Source organism: Mesoplodon mirus (genome assembly GCF_964341445.2).
Source record: "Mesoplodon mirus genome assembly, chromosome: 2".
NCBI classification, from domain to species: domain Eukaryota; kingdom Metazoa; phylum Chordata; class Mammalia; order Artiodactyla; family Ziphiidae; genus Mesoplodon; species Mesoplodon mirus.
This window is the reverse complement of record NC_138977.1, coordinates 80,969,923-80,983,139: the sequence shown is the minus strand read 5'-3', so window position 1 is coordinate 80,983,139 and position 13,217 is coordinate 80,969,923. Positions and strand designations below refer to the sequence as shown.

Genomic DNA, 13,217 nt, shown 5'->3' with positions numbered 1-13,217 from the left:
TTTGTAACCGATTGAATAGGAGTTATCTGGTTGTGTTAGAATTTTGGCGAATGCCTCAAAGCTGACAAAAGGCAGTAAATATCACCACATTTTAAACAGATATTAGACACAGCCAGGCTGGAATTACTAAAAAATAGCAGAAAGAGGTCAGTAACTATCAACTCATATTACCCATTTTCAGAAGACTGGCTTCAAAAGGGTGATTAGAGAGTCATTATGCAGAGGTTCTAGACTTATGGGGAAATTGCTTTGGATTTATTCCAAAGGCAAACGAGATGGGCTCTAAGCTTAGGAGAAGAGTAACCTCACATCTTACTCCAAGCCTGAAAGCTTGCAGAGTAACGGGAATGCACAGGTCCAGTGCGGCAGACAGAGTATGGAGTGAGAGCTCTTGGAAGAGCTGGATGAGTGTCACCTATTGGCAAACAATGCTTTGCAAATATAGGTGCTTGATAAATAGTTGTTGAATGAATGGATGAGTGCTTCTCACCTGGAGAATTCAGGAGGTAAGAGGGTGGCTTGGGCAGCCCGAAATGGCAGGATGAGGAAAGAAAGGAAGCAGTGATTGCAACTTACCCTCCCATTATTTGGCAGGGCAGAAGTGTTGTGGATTTCCTGTGGGCCATAATGACCATGGGAAGGGTATCTGGGCTTGAGTTGTCATGATACGATCTTAGCTAATAGGGCAGCCTGTTGTGCAAAGGGACAATACTGCTAAGAGGCAAGGGGTTATGGAGAAGAGGCATATGACTTGGGGGGTCAGGGGGATGCTGCAAGAGGTCAGCCAGAGAATGTGCCACTTGCATCAAAGAGCTGTGCAATGTGGGATCCCCCCCAAGGCCTCTGAATGACCCACAGATGCATCCTGTGAAAGAGCCAACATTTGAACTCCGCCATAATCAGAGGCAGAGGCATGATACCCTGCCTGCCTTATCCAGTAGTTAGTTGCAGGGAGACTTGCTCCTTTTTCTCTAATACTCTCTTCACTTATAGTGGCCTGGGAACATCCAGAATATAGAGAAGGCAGAGAAGATGGAGGAAGAGTGATGATATTGACCACACTCCTTCCCCGCTTCACTGCAAGAAAGGCCTGAGCCAGGGCCAAGCAGAATTTTGAATTAGGTGTGAGACTGATGTTAAACTGGACTGGCCTGGACATTTCAATGCCTGAAATAGAGGTGCAGTTACTAAAATGAGACTTGTCACTAAAATCTATGGGATGCAGGATTCAGGATAGATCCTGAATAGATCCTTATAGAGGGAGAGATTCAACAAAACTTGCTTGTAAAGCTATGGTTAGAAAAATAAAGCCCTTTCCTTCTGGACTTAGCTCATTCAATAAACTGGTTTCATAATTAATAGTTATAAAGAAATTAGCCTTAATGAAATTGTATTAGAGTCATCTTCTGTCTGCATTAAGCCTTCCTTCTCTTCAGGAGAGCACTTACTTTCTTCCACAGGCCCTCTCCCAAATGGTTAGCCTCTGTTGGACTTGTTCCCTAAACTAAAAAATCCCCAAGCCAACAAACAAAACCAAAACAGCAAACAACTGGGACTTCCCCGGTGGCGCAGTGGTTAAGAATCCGCCTGCAAATGCAGGGAACACAGGTTTGATTGATGGTCCGGGAAAATCTCACATTCTGCGGAGCAACTAAGCCCGTGCACCATAACTACTGAGCCTGCGCTCTAGAGCCCGCGAGCCACAACTACTGAGCCTGCATGCCACAGCTACTGAAGCCTGCACATCTAGAGCCCCTGCTCCGCAACAGGAGAAGCCACCTCAGTGAGAAGCCTGCGCACCACAAGGAAGAGTAGGCCCCGCTCGCCACAATTAGAGAAAGCCCGTGCGCAGCAACAAAGACCCAACACAGCCAAAAATAAAATAAATAATAAATAAATAAATTCATAAAAAAAGCAAACAACAACAAACTATGTCACACATTCTAAGTGATCAAATATTTTTAAATGGTTCCAATATGTTTCCCACAAAATACTGCTGACAGTGAAAACATAGAATTTTGGCATTTTCAAATAGAATTAAACAAAACCTGTATTTTTGTCACATATGAAACCATACACATTTCAGACATATGAAAGCTCTATCATAAGAGATCAGTTTGTTTTTTAGAGAAAGATGTTCTATCTCCAGGAATCCTCTGATTCCTCTTTTGAATTCTTCCAGTTGCAAGTAGCAGATACCAACTTGGGAAAGGGCGTGTTTATTTCAAGGATACAGAAGTGTCTCATGGACCCACGCAGCTTTTGTCCTATTCTTCCCTCCCTTTTTTTCTATTGCCACCCCCAGCTGAGTCTGCAGGCCATCAGGGACAGAGTGTGCATGTTCCACCCTGTAACCTGGAGCAGAGTATCCGCTGTCCCGACTAAGCCACCAATGTCTCTCACCTGTGTGACTGCAGTAAACTCACCGGCCTCCCTGCTTTTACTCTTGCCTCATACATTCTCCAAACAGCAATCAGAGTAATTATTTTTAAAGTATAAATTATTTTAAGCCACTCCCCTGCTTAAAACGTTCTAATGACCTCCCCTTGCAGTTAGAACAAAAGTCAAGCTCTTTGTCATGACCTGCTGTCATGGTGGTGGGTGAGGATGGGGATTGAGGAGTGGGGAGCAGGGTTACCTGCCTCGTGACCATTATCGAGAAGGGTGGTATAGGGGTCTGCTAAGGCTGCCCTGACAAAATACCACAGGCTGGGTGCCTTAAACCACAGAAATGTATTTCTCACAGTTCTGAAGTTCTGAAGTCCAAAAAAAGGAGAGATTGGCAGAGAAGATGGGATGGAGGGGTGTGAGAGCATGACTAAGAGACAGTGACTGGATGACTGGGATATAAATGGAGGAGAGAGTGATTCTTAATGAGAACACAGAACACAACACTGGGAAAGGAGGAAGTCACTTTCTGTCTAGATTTCTGGAGGTTGGAGGTTGGTTTGATCAGAAGAGAATGAGAATAAATTACAGGCAGATAAAGAGACTTAAAGGGATTTCTAAAGCCACAGGGACTTTCTGTTTTTTGCTTGTTTGTTTGGCCTCATGGCATGTGGGATCTTAGTTCCCAGACCAGGGATCAAACCCACGCCTCCTGCATTTTAAGCACAGAGTAAGGAATCTCAACAGAGTCAAGTCTAAATATGAAGTAATTTTTGTGAGCAAATTTCAGACATCTTCAGCCCTTTTGAGGTATTAACAGTGCACTCTAGCTTAACATTTTCAATCTCCAATTCCATCTAAAGGTCTCCTTTCTCCATATCATAGGGTGTAGCCTTACATCATAAACACTGGTATCTCAATGTTGCTGACTCTCTCACTGCTGCCCCTTTATGTATAGGTACCTGGGAAATGTGAGGATGGGGTGATGGTGGGGATTGCACTGTCTGGTTCAACTGCTTTAGGAAGTGCTTGGCCCGAATTGTTGAGAGCTCTCCTTAGACTATGGGGTAAGTAACACTTCCTAGTCCTTGGTTTTGGACCCAAGTCATAGGAAAAGTTCCAGTCAATACCCTATACCATAATCCGTAGAACCAACAGACAAGAAGGGAAACCAAAATTGTCAGTAGGCTATTGAATTATATGGCAGATGAACAACCTAAAAATCTATTCTAAATTTGGATTAAATAATCATTTAAAAAAGACATATCAAAAAAATAAAAATAAAAAAGACATTCATAGCAGTAGACAGAGAAAAATGGTATGGATTTATGTCAATTGGTTCAGAGAGTTCACTTCATGGAATGTATCCTAAGGAAATAATTGCTCATACACATCCTAAGAAAATGGATGAACATGCTGCTTATTGCAGAGTTGTTTATGATAATAATGTGAAGTTTGGAGACAACTTAAAAAGATTGCTTGAATACATTGTTAATTAAAATATTTTTAAAATACATTGTAAATAAAATGGAATATTATTCAGCCAATAATAACAAAGCTGTAGGTGGATATTTACTGATATAAACAGACATTTATGATGCATTATGGATTAAGAAAAGCAGATTAAGGCTTCCCTGGTGGCGCAGTGGTTGAGAATCTGCCTGCCAATGCAGGGGACACGGGTTCGAGCCCTGGTCTGGGGAGATCCCACATGCCACAGAACAACTAGGCCCGTGAGCCACAACTACTGAGCCTGCGTGTCTGGAGCCTGTGCTCCGCAACAAGAGAGGCCGCGACAGTGAGAGGCCCACGCACCGCGGTGAAGAGCGGCCCCCGCTCGCCCTCGCACAGAAACGAAGACCCAATAGACCCAAAAATAATTAATTAATTAATTAATTAATTTTAAAAAAAGAAAGCAGATTACAAAACAATACTTGTTCCAGTGCCATCTGAGGGGGCAGGTGTGTGTGTGTGTGTGTGTGTGTGTGTATGTATGTAAACTGTACAATCTTACTGAATAGCAATTTGGCAACAGGCATCAAGAGCCTAAAGCATGTTTATATATATATTAAAAAGTCTGCATGGTTGCTCCAAAAATGATATTGGTTTATCTCTATATGGTAAGTTATTATTGATTTGAAATTTTGTTTTTATTTATTCATATTTCCTGTTTTCTTCAGTAAACATTTATTACTTGAATAATAAAAAGATCAAATTAACTGAAAAATTATGTTTTAGGAGAACATATACACATATATTTATCTGACCTTGTTATGAAGAAGAACTCTCTAAACCTAAAAGCAACATATAGCAGTAGTCTGCTGGAGCTGGTTTGTACACACTTGTGAGAACCAGTGGTTAAATATTCAGAAATTTTGCAGGCAGGTCAGTTGGTAGCTAGAAATCAGCTATACTGGAAATACTTACACCATAGATATTGACAAGTGCTAAAAAATCAGGCTTTTTATTTTTGTTTTGTAACCTGGTTCACCAGCACACAACTAACTGACAGTAGTAGCAAAGAGAAAGTCAACTTACCTGTTTATATAAAAAGTTACGTATTTATTGGTTCAAAAGATCATGAGATAAAAAGATAAACAATGAGGGAAGATGTTTGCCAAAAGTTTGATGGAGGGTTAGTGTCAGTAACATAAAAGAGAATGTATAATTAAATAGTAAAATCATAACCCTGATATAGGCAATGACATGAACAAGTAATTCACAAAAGTGATAGAAATTATCAATAAACATGAAAAACCACCCAAGACATTTATTTACTCCTTCCAGGAATTTATCCTAAGCCAACAGTAAAAAACTTGGACCAAGATTGTGTACAAAGTTGCTGGTTAACATTTTGTGAAGCTAAAAGAGGAACCCTCCCCTCAGGTCAGTAGCTGGAGACAGGTTGGCCTTAGCCTAAGATTTACTCAGGTGGCAACTTAAAAAAAAATTGCTGGAAAATTTTAAGTAGTTAAGGGGGAATTAACTAAATGCTAAATGTCCTAGTGATGTCATTTTTCATTCCCAGCCAGCTTCATGGGGCACAGTTTGAACTCTAGGGTCAGGTTGGAGAGAGGAATTGTGCTTTCTGTCAGGAAAATAGGGAGGGAAGAAAGGAATGGAACACAGCTGTGAGTACAGCTGACCCTTGAACTTATAAGATGAGTTTGAACTGCACTGGTCCACTTACACACAGATATTTTTTCAATAAATATGTACTACAGTACTACACTATTTGTGGTTGGTTGAATCCAAGGATGCAGAACCACAGCTACAAAGGGCCAACTGTAAAGTTATAGTCATATTAGGCACCCTTAACACCTGCTTTGTCCAAGGGTCAACTGAACTACGCTGGGAGAGGCATCTCCCAAACTAGGACACTGGGGTCAGAGCATTTGTTTTCTTCCTTGTTGATTAAGAAACAATACTTCTGCCTCTTCCGGAAAAAAAAAAACACTCACAAACTAGAAACGGATGGGAACTTCCACAACCAGATAAAAAGCATAGATGGAAAACTCACAGCTAACATCATACTTAATGGTTCTCAAAGCTCTTCCCTAACATTTGGAGCCAGATGAGGATGTCTGCTCACACCACTTCCGTTCCACATTGTACTGGGAGTGCTAGCCAGGGCAGTTAGGCAAGAACATGTTAAAAGGTATCCATCTTGGAAAGGAAGAAGATGACATTTTGCAGATGACATGATTTTAATTGCAGAAAATACTTAGGAATCCACTAAAAAACCATTAGAACTAATACACAAGTTCAGCAAATTTGCAAAGAAGATATGTAAACGGCTAATCTACACATGAAAAGATGCTCAATATCATTAGGTACCAAGGAAATGCAAATTAAAACCATAATGAGATACTGCTTCATTCCCAGTAAGAAGGCTATAATAAAAGTCAGATGATAACAGGTGTTAGCAAGGATGTGGAGAAATTGGAGCCTTTATACACTGTTGGTGGAAAGGTAAAATGGTGCAGCTAGCCTGGAACTCCTCAAAAGGCTAAACACAGTTACCATACGATGCAGCAAGTCCATGCCTAAGTATCTAAGTATATACCCAAGAGAGAGTATGTCTACCAAAAACTTGTACATGAATGTTTATATATTCATAAGAGCCATAAGTGTAAACAACCCAAATATCCATCAGCTGATGAATGGATAAATAAAATGTGGTATATCCATACAATGGAAAGTTATTTAGCAACAAAAAAATGAAATCCTGACACATGGTTCAACATGGATGGATCTTGAAAACACTAGTCTAAGTGAAAGAAAAAAAACCACACAAAGAACCACTTATAATATGATTCCATTTATATGAAATATCTAGAATAGGCAAATCTATAGAGATTAGTACAATCTATAGTGGTTGTCTAGGTCTGAGGCAAATGGGGCATTGGAGGGTGACAGCTAAGGGGTGTGGTTCCTTTCAGGGTGATGAAAATGTTCTAAATTGCTTGTGGTAATGGTTGCATAGTTCTGTGAATTTATCTGAAGTCACTGAATTGTACACTTTAAATGGGTGAAATTTTTTATGGTATATGAATTATATCTCAATAAAACTTTTGTTTAAAAAAATAAACAAGTACAGGTCACATGTAATTGGCAGAATGTTTACATTGCCCTGGATCCAAAAAGAAACACCTGGGTATGGAATCAAGAGTGAGCAGAAACTGCTATTGAGAGAAGTAAAGAGGTGCCTAGAGTCTAAGATATGGAACCTCTGTTTTGAGTTAGCTCTTTGAGCTGCTATTGACTGGACTTAGGCTTGTACTTATTTGCATGGCTGTGATAACTCCATCTAGGCTCAGGCCATCCAATATGGTAGAGCCACTAGCCATGTGTGCCCATTTGAACACCTGAAATGTGGGGAGCCCAGATGAGATGGGCTGTGAATGTAGAACACACACTGGATTTTGAAGGCTTAGAATGAAGAATATTATATATGATATCTTATTAATAATGTTTTATGTTGATGGCATGTTAAAATGATATTTTGGATATATTGGGTTAAATATTTTAAAAAGTTAAAAGAAAGCATGTTCTTTGAGAATTAAAGTTTCTCCTTAGGAGAGGTGGATATATCTGTGCCTGGGTGTACATAATTACAAGTATGTTTGTCCCCTGGTTATCTATTACAGGGGTCCCCAACTTCCGGGCTGTGGACCACTACGGGTCCGCAGCCTCTTAGGGACCAGGCCACACGGCAGGAGGTGAGTGGCGGGCAAGCGAGTGAAGCTTCACTTGCTGCTCCCCACCGCTCCCCATCGCTCACATTACTGCCTGAACCATCCCCCACCCACCCACTTCTGTGGAAAAATTGTCTTCCACGAAACCAGTTCCTGGTGCCAAAAAGGTTGGGGACTGCTGACCTATTGGATAATAGGGAGAAAAAAAAAGAGGCGGGTGGGCAACTCAGAGTGGGGATGAGCTTGAAGGGAAACACAGGACTTTTTGAGTGTTAAAGTGCTTTCTTTCTGCCCTGCTGACTTCTCTGTCCTGGGCATTAGTTTCTAGATTTGGTTCACAAAGTCAAATGCCTTTTGGGAGCCAGGAACTGAATTGTTAATCAAAGAGCTCCCTTATCTCCAGTTATGGACCTGGGGGAAGTAATGGTAAGTGAGAGTGGAGGGGGGGGAGGACGTACATTCTTTCAGTCACAGAAATATATTTATAGACATGCCTCCCCCTTAAACAAATTGTGAGGGGATAGGAGGAAACAGAGATAGACAGAATAGTACAAGTCAAAAAGAATCTCAGGGTTCTTAGGGAAGTTGACTTTGCTTGCTGTGAGAGAAAAGCTGATTCCAGCAAGAATTGCATCCAGCTTGTATAGGACATCATGCAGCACCAGGCTGAGCACAAATTCAGAGGAAGACAGCTAGCTAGCATTTCTTAGCTTTATTTGCCCATTTGTTATTTTGTTACTGTTGTTTTAAAAGACCAGAGTGGAGTTATCAGGTTGGATTCCTTGAGCGTGCCGACAACATCAACGAACCCACAGGAAATGTCTTAGACCTTATCGGAGAAAAGAGAATGTTAGCTAGCGTGTTTTTCACATGGAGATTTCAAAAATCACTTTTTGAAGAAAGTTTGAAATATCCATGGAAAAAAATTTGAGCACCAGAGTTTCTCTGAAAACCAGTTTGTCGGAAAAGACATGATTAGCATCCATTTGGTAAAAGCCCATGAGTGATCTTCTCTATGAATGAGTTTTAGCGAAACTTTGATCTTGACCCCTCGCTCTTCCCTGTTTCAGCCACCTTTAATAGTGGCCTGATCAAAAGCCAATTAGATGGACTTCCCCGGTGGCGCAGTGGTTAAGAATCCGCCTGCCAGTGCAGGGGACATGGCTTCGAGCCCTGGTCCGGGAAGATCCCACATGCCACGGAGCAACTAAGCCCGTGCACCACAACTACTGAGCCTGTGCTCTAGAGCCCGCGAGCCACAACTACAGAGCCCACGTGCCACAACTACTGAAGCCCGCGCGCCTAGAGCCCGTGCTCCGCAACGAGAGAAGACACTGCAATGAGAAGCCTGCGCACCGCAACGAAGAGTAGCCCCCGCTCACCGCAACCAGAGAAAACCTGCGCACGGCCACAAAGACCCAGCGCAGCCAAAAATAAATAAACAAATAAATAAATAAGTGTATATATATATATATATATATATATATATATATATATGGCAATAAGATAAGCAAAGCACCTGGAATACTTCAGGCCAGGACCCCTACCTCCACCAGCAATTTCGAATTCAGCCAATAAATCATCTGTGGATTATTAGCACCACCTCCTTCACTTCCTTAGTGTAGACAGTAGTGAACTAACTGTAGTGAAGGAGAGCCACGGAGAGGCAATTCTATCTTAATGCTGGGTCTAGCAATTAACCCGCAGACCGTTCTCTACATTGAATAGGAGAAAGTACGTTTACACTGACTGTGTAATGTAATTTCAGTGGGTTTCAGTAGGTGGCGTGAAAGAGCTTCCCCACCCCAGCCCCAAACATTAAACGTGGTTACCAGTGAAATAAACGTTTCAGGAAGTACTTGATTTTCCTACAGACTACCAACAGGACAGAGGAACAGGGCATCTTGGTAAGCGACATCTTTTTAAATTCTATAAAATAAAATAATGGTAAAATGAGTCGTTAGACACAAAAGTCTCGGACATCTCTATGATTAAATCCTGGGTGTTTTTGTAAGTGGTTTATTTCTGATATGTACTTATTTATCAGCTCCTTGTCCTAAGTCAGAGAAAGGGTTTGTGTGTGTGTGCGTGTGTGTGTGTGTGTGTGTGTGTTATTTTTTCCTGAATGAACCTCATCTCAGGCGTGATTTGCTTTCAGGAGATATGTTTCAGTTGGGAGATGAATATTTGGGTCACAAACGTCTCCTCATGGGTTTCTTCTAGAGCTGCGAGGTGTTGATTTCAGGTAACACTGCTCTTCATCCTGTCCTCTTGGTTTATCCCTTCGCAGTGATTATGCTGAGGACAATGGGTTATAGGTAAATTACTCCTGGAGGCCGTGCTGCCGAATGACTCGTCTGTTTTTTATGGGCAGGTTCATTTGAGTTTTTTCTCTGGGTTGTTTCCACAAGCTATTTATTTATTTAGTTCTGTTTTCTCAGACCACTGAAACTATCCTGGGGTGCTACTACTCAGGGGGAATTGCAGGTTTTGAAAATGTTTCCCAGGCTATCCGCAATTGGACCCAAAGAGTTGTCAGTGCATCTTTACAACAGAAAGCAAAAGTTCACAAAACCACATAGGAAACAAAGCAGAAAAGCTCTTGAACTGGTTCTGATCCTTTCAGGCTGTGGTTAATAGCTAGTTGCCCTGGTGCAAAGAAAACTCTCAATAAATATTTGTGGGACTGAACTTAATGGGCCAGATTGTATGAGTATTAGCTATTAAGACAAGTCAAAGTCCTGACTGGATGCCCCCAAAATCTTCAAACAAAGGCGATTCGCATGTATTGATGCATTGGATCATAAAGGGTGAGGCTAAACCTATCATAATCATGAAAATAGACATAAACACACCTGGAGATATTTTTATACTTTCTAATTAAAGCACCCTATTACTAATCAACTTTGCAAATAATAATTTTATTTGGCAATAAAATAGTTTTGAGTTTCTACTACAGATGAGATTCAGTGCTGGTCATTAGGACTTTGACAAAAAATGTTGATTTTTCACTGATCTAGCAAATTTAATATATACAATTTATAGCTCCTGTAAGTGCCTAAAACTCAGTTCCTCTTGTATGCAACACTTTGGCTTCTTAATTATAGAATTCTCTTTTTTCTTTTAGGTAAGAAGTGGATTTATTTAGAGAGAGACACACTCCACAGACAAGAGTGTGGGCCATCTCAGAAGGTGAGAAAGACACCAGGGTATGGGGTTGTCAGTTTTTATAGGGGTGGGTAATTTCATAGGCTAATGAGTGGAAGGAGTATTCTAGCTATTTTGGGAAGGGAAGGGGATTTCCAGGAATTGGACCACCACCCAGTTTTTGATCCTTGTGGTCCATCTTGGAACTGTCATGGTGCCTGTGGGTGTGTCATTTAGCTTGCTGATGTGTTACGGTGAGCATATACCGAGGCTCAAGGTCTAGCGGAAGTTGAGTTGTCTGCCATCTTGGGCCCATTTTGTTCTAATCAGTTTATGTCATGTCCTTGGGCTATGTCATTCTTTCACAGGTTGTGACCTGCCCCCTTCCCTCCTGTTTCATTCCCCCCTCAGAGATTTTACTCCCATATTCTTATGGGAAGCAGAAGGGCAATGTTCCGTCTTCTGTAAGAGCTTCAAGGCTGAGTAGGGGCGTTGACCTTGCCTGTCAGAGTAAAAATCTCTGGATGCCTGATCTAGGGGCCCCAGGGGCAGGACAGCTCCTTGTTTTAAGTCAGTATGGGCTGGAATCCTCACAGAGCCATCATCTTGGTGTGGAACCGTTGTAACTGCTTCCGTAGCCTTTCTGTGAATCTCCTTGATGATGAAACACTTTTTGTAACAGCATCAGAGTACAAAAATATCTATAAATGACAAAAGACTTAAAAGGTATGGTTAAACATCTGATTACAGTGTAATCGATAAAGAAACTTGATTACAATAACCAGAATTATGAATGATTACATTTAACTTAACATACCAAATAATCCTAGTTAAATATTTCTCTTTAAGATACCTCAGGGGCCCTCTAAAGTTAGCTGGAAATCAAAAGAAACTTAATTAAAATTTGACATTTGGGAAGTTTGTCAAAAAGTTTTAAAACACTTGGCACATAAGATCATAGGTCACTGTGAGACAATACTTATTCCTTAACTAAAATTACAAAAGATCTCAAAAACAAATACAGATCACTTAAAGGCAAAGACACTCATACTATCTCTTATTAAAAGCAGGATTTCAAGAAAACTGTGGAGGGAGAAACCAAATCCAGACTTGTCCCAGCCCACTCCCAACAAAATCCATTTACCCAACTAAATGTAATCCAATCTTAGAAAATCCTGATCATGTATAAGTCTTTTCAGTATTTTTCATTCTTCACACCTTTTTTTTACTAAAAACACTTTTCTTAAAAGTTTTTTTCACTTTGAGTTACTTTTCTTGTTGACAAATTTGTAACAGATAGAATAAGGTCTTATATGACCTCTAATAAACCTAGGTACAGGACTTCCCTGGTGCAGTGATTAAGAAGCCGCCAGCCAATGCAGGGGACGTGGGTTCGAGCCCAGGTCCGGGAAGACTCCACATGCCACAGAGCAACTAAGCACGTGCACCACAACTACTGAGCCTGAGCTCTAGAGCCCACAAGCCACAACTACTGAGCCCGCATACCACAACTACTGAAGCCCGTGCACCTAGAGCCCATGCTCCGCAACAAGAGAAGCCACTGCAATGAGAAGCCCACACACCGCAAGGAAGAGTAGCCTCCGCTCGCCGCAACTAGAAAAAGTCCGCGTGCAGCAATGAAGACCCAATGCAGCCATAAGTAAGTAAGTAAGTAAGTAAGTAAGTAAGTAAGTAAGTAAATAAATAAATAAATAAATGTATGGGGGAAAAAGCTTAAAAAAAAAACCCTAGTTACAACAGAAGTATTATACTTAACATTGATGACTCTTACATGTTTATATTAATCAAACCAACAAGCTTAAGCCACCTTCAATACCAGGTATCAGTTTAGTAGTGAATATTATCCAGATAACATGAACCTGAAATTCATTCTGGCCAGATTATTTTCTGTTTCTGAGTATTTATATAAGCACTTAATTTTTTTAAGCCTATTAAGTAGAGCTCTTTTACAAATTCATTTTTCGCAATATCATACACCTACAACACACATATAGATACATATGAACACACAAACAAACACAGAAGCCTTATAGTACCCATTTCAAAATTTCAGCCCTCAGTCAGGTATAGCATAAAAGCCATCAGTTACAAGGGGCTGGATTGAAACTGGGCTTCTAGCAGATGGAACAAACCCTTTTTACTAGTGTTTACAGAAAAGGCACTTAAGATTTCTATTACCTTGGGGCTTCCCTGGTGGCGCAGTGGTTGAGAATCTGCCTGCTAATGCAGGGGACACGGGTTCGAGCCCTGGTCTGGGAGGATCCCACGTGCCGCGGAGCAACTAGGCCCGTGAGCCACGACTACTGAGCCTGCGCGTCTGGAGCCTGTGCTCCGCAACAAGAGGCCGCGATAGTGAGAGGCCCGCGCACCGCGATGAAGAGTGGCCCCCGCTTGCCACAACTAGAGAAAGCCCTCGCACAGAAACGAAGACGCAACACAGCAAAAATAAATAAATTAATTAAT

The 13,217-nt window shown here is 41.2% G+C and overlaps 1 protein-coding gene across 4 annotated transcripts in view; it reads left to right on the top strand.

Moving 5' to 3' along the window:
• Window positions 1-13,217, top strand: part of TLR1 (toll like receptor 1) — a 37,689-nt gene that overhangs the window by 17,295 nt on the left and 7,177 nt on the right. For 2 of the 4 annotated variants that reach the window (XM_082611691.1, XM_082611688.1), the window contains exons 2-3: window positions 10,714-10,778; window positions 12,067-12,397. The gene's annotated coding sequence lies outside the window, so the exon portion shown is untranslated. Of the gene's footprint in view, window positions 1-10,713; window positions 10,779-12,066; window positions 12,402-13,217 lie in introns of all 4 variants that reach the window. The other 2 variants (XM_082611689.1, XM_082611690.1) reach the window with 2 other exon arrangements.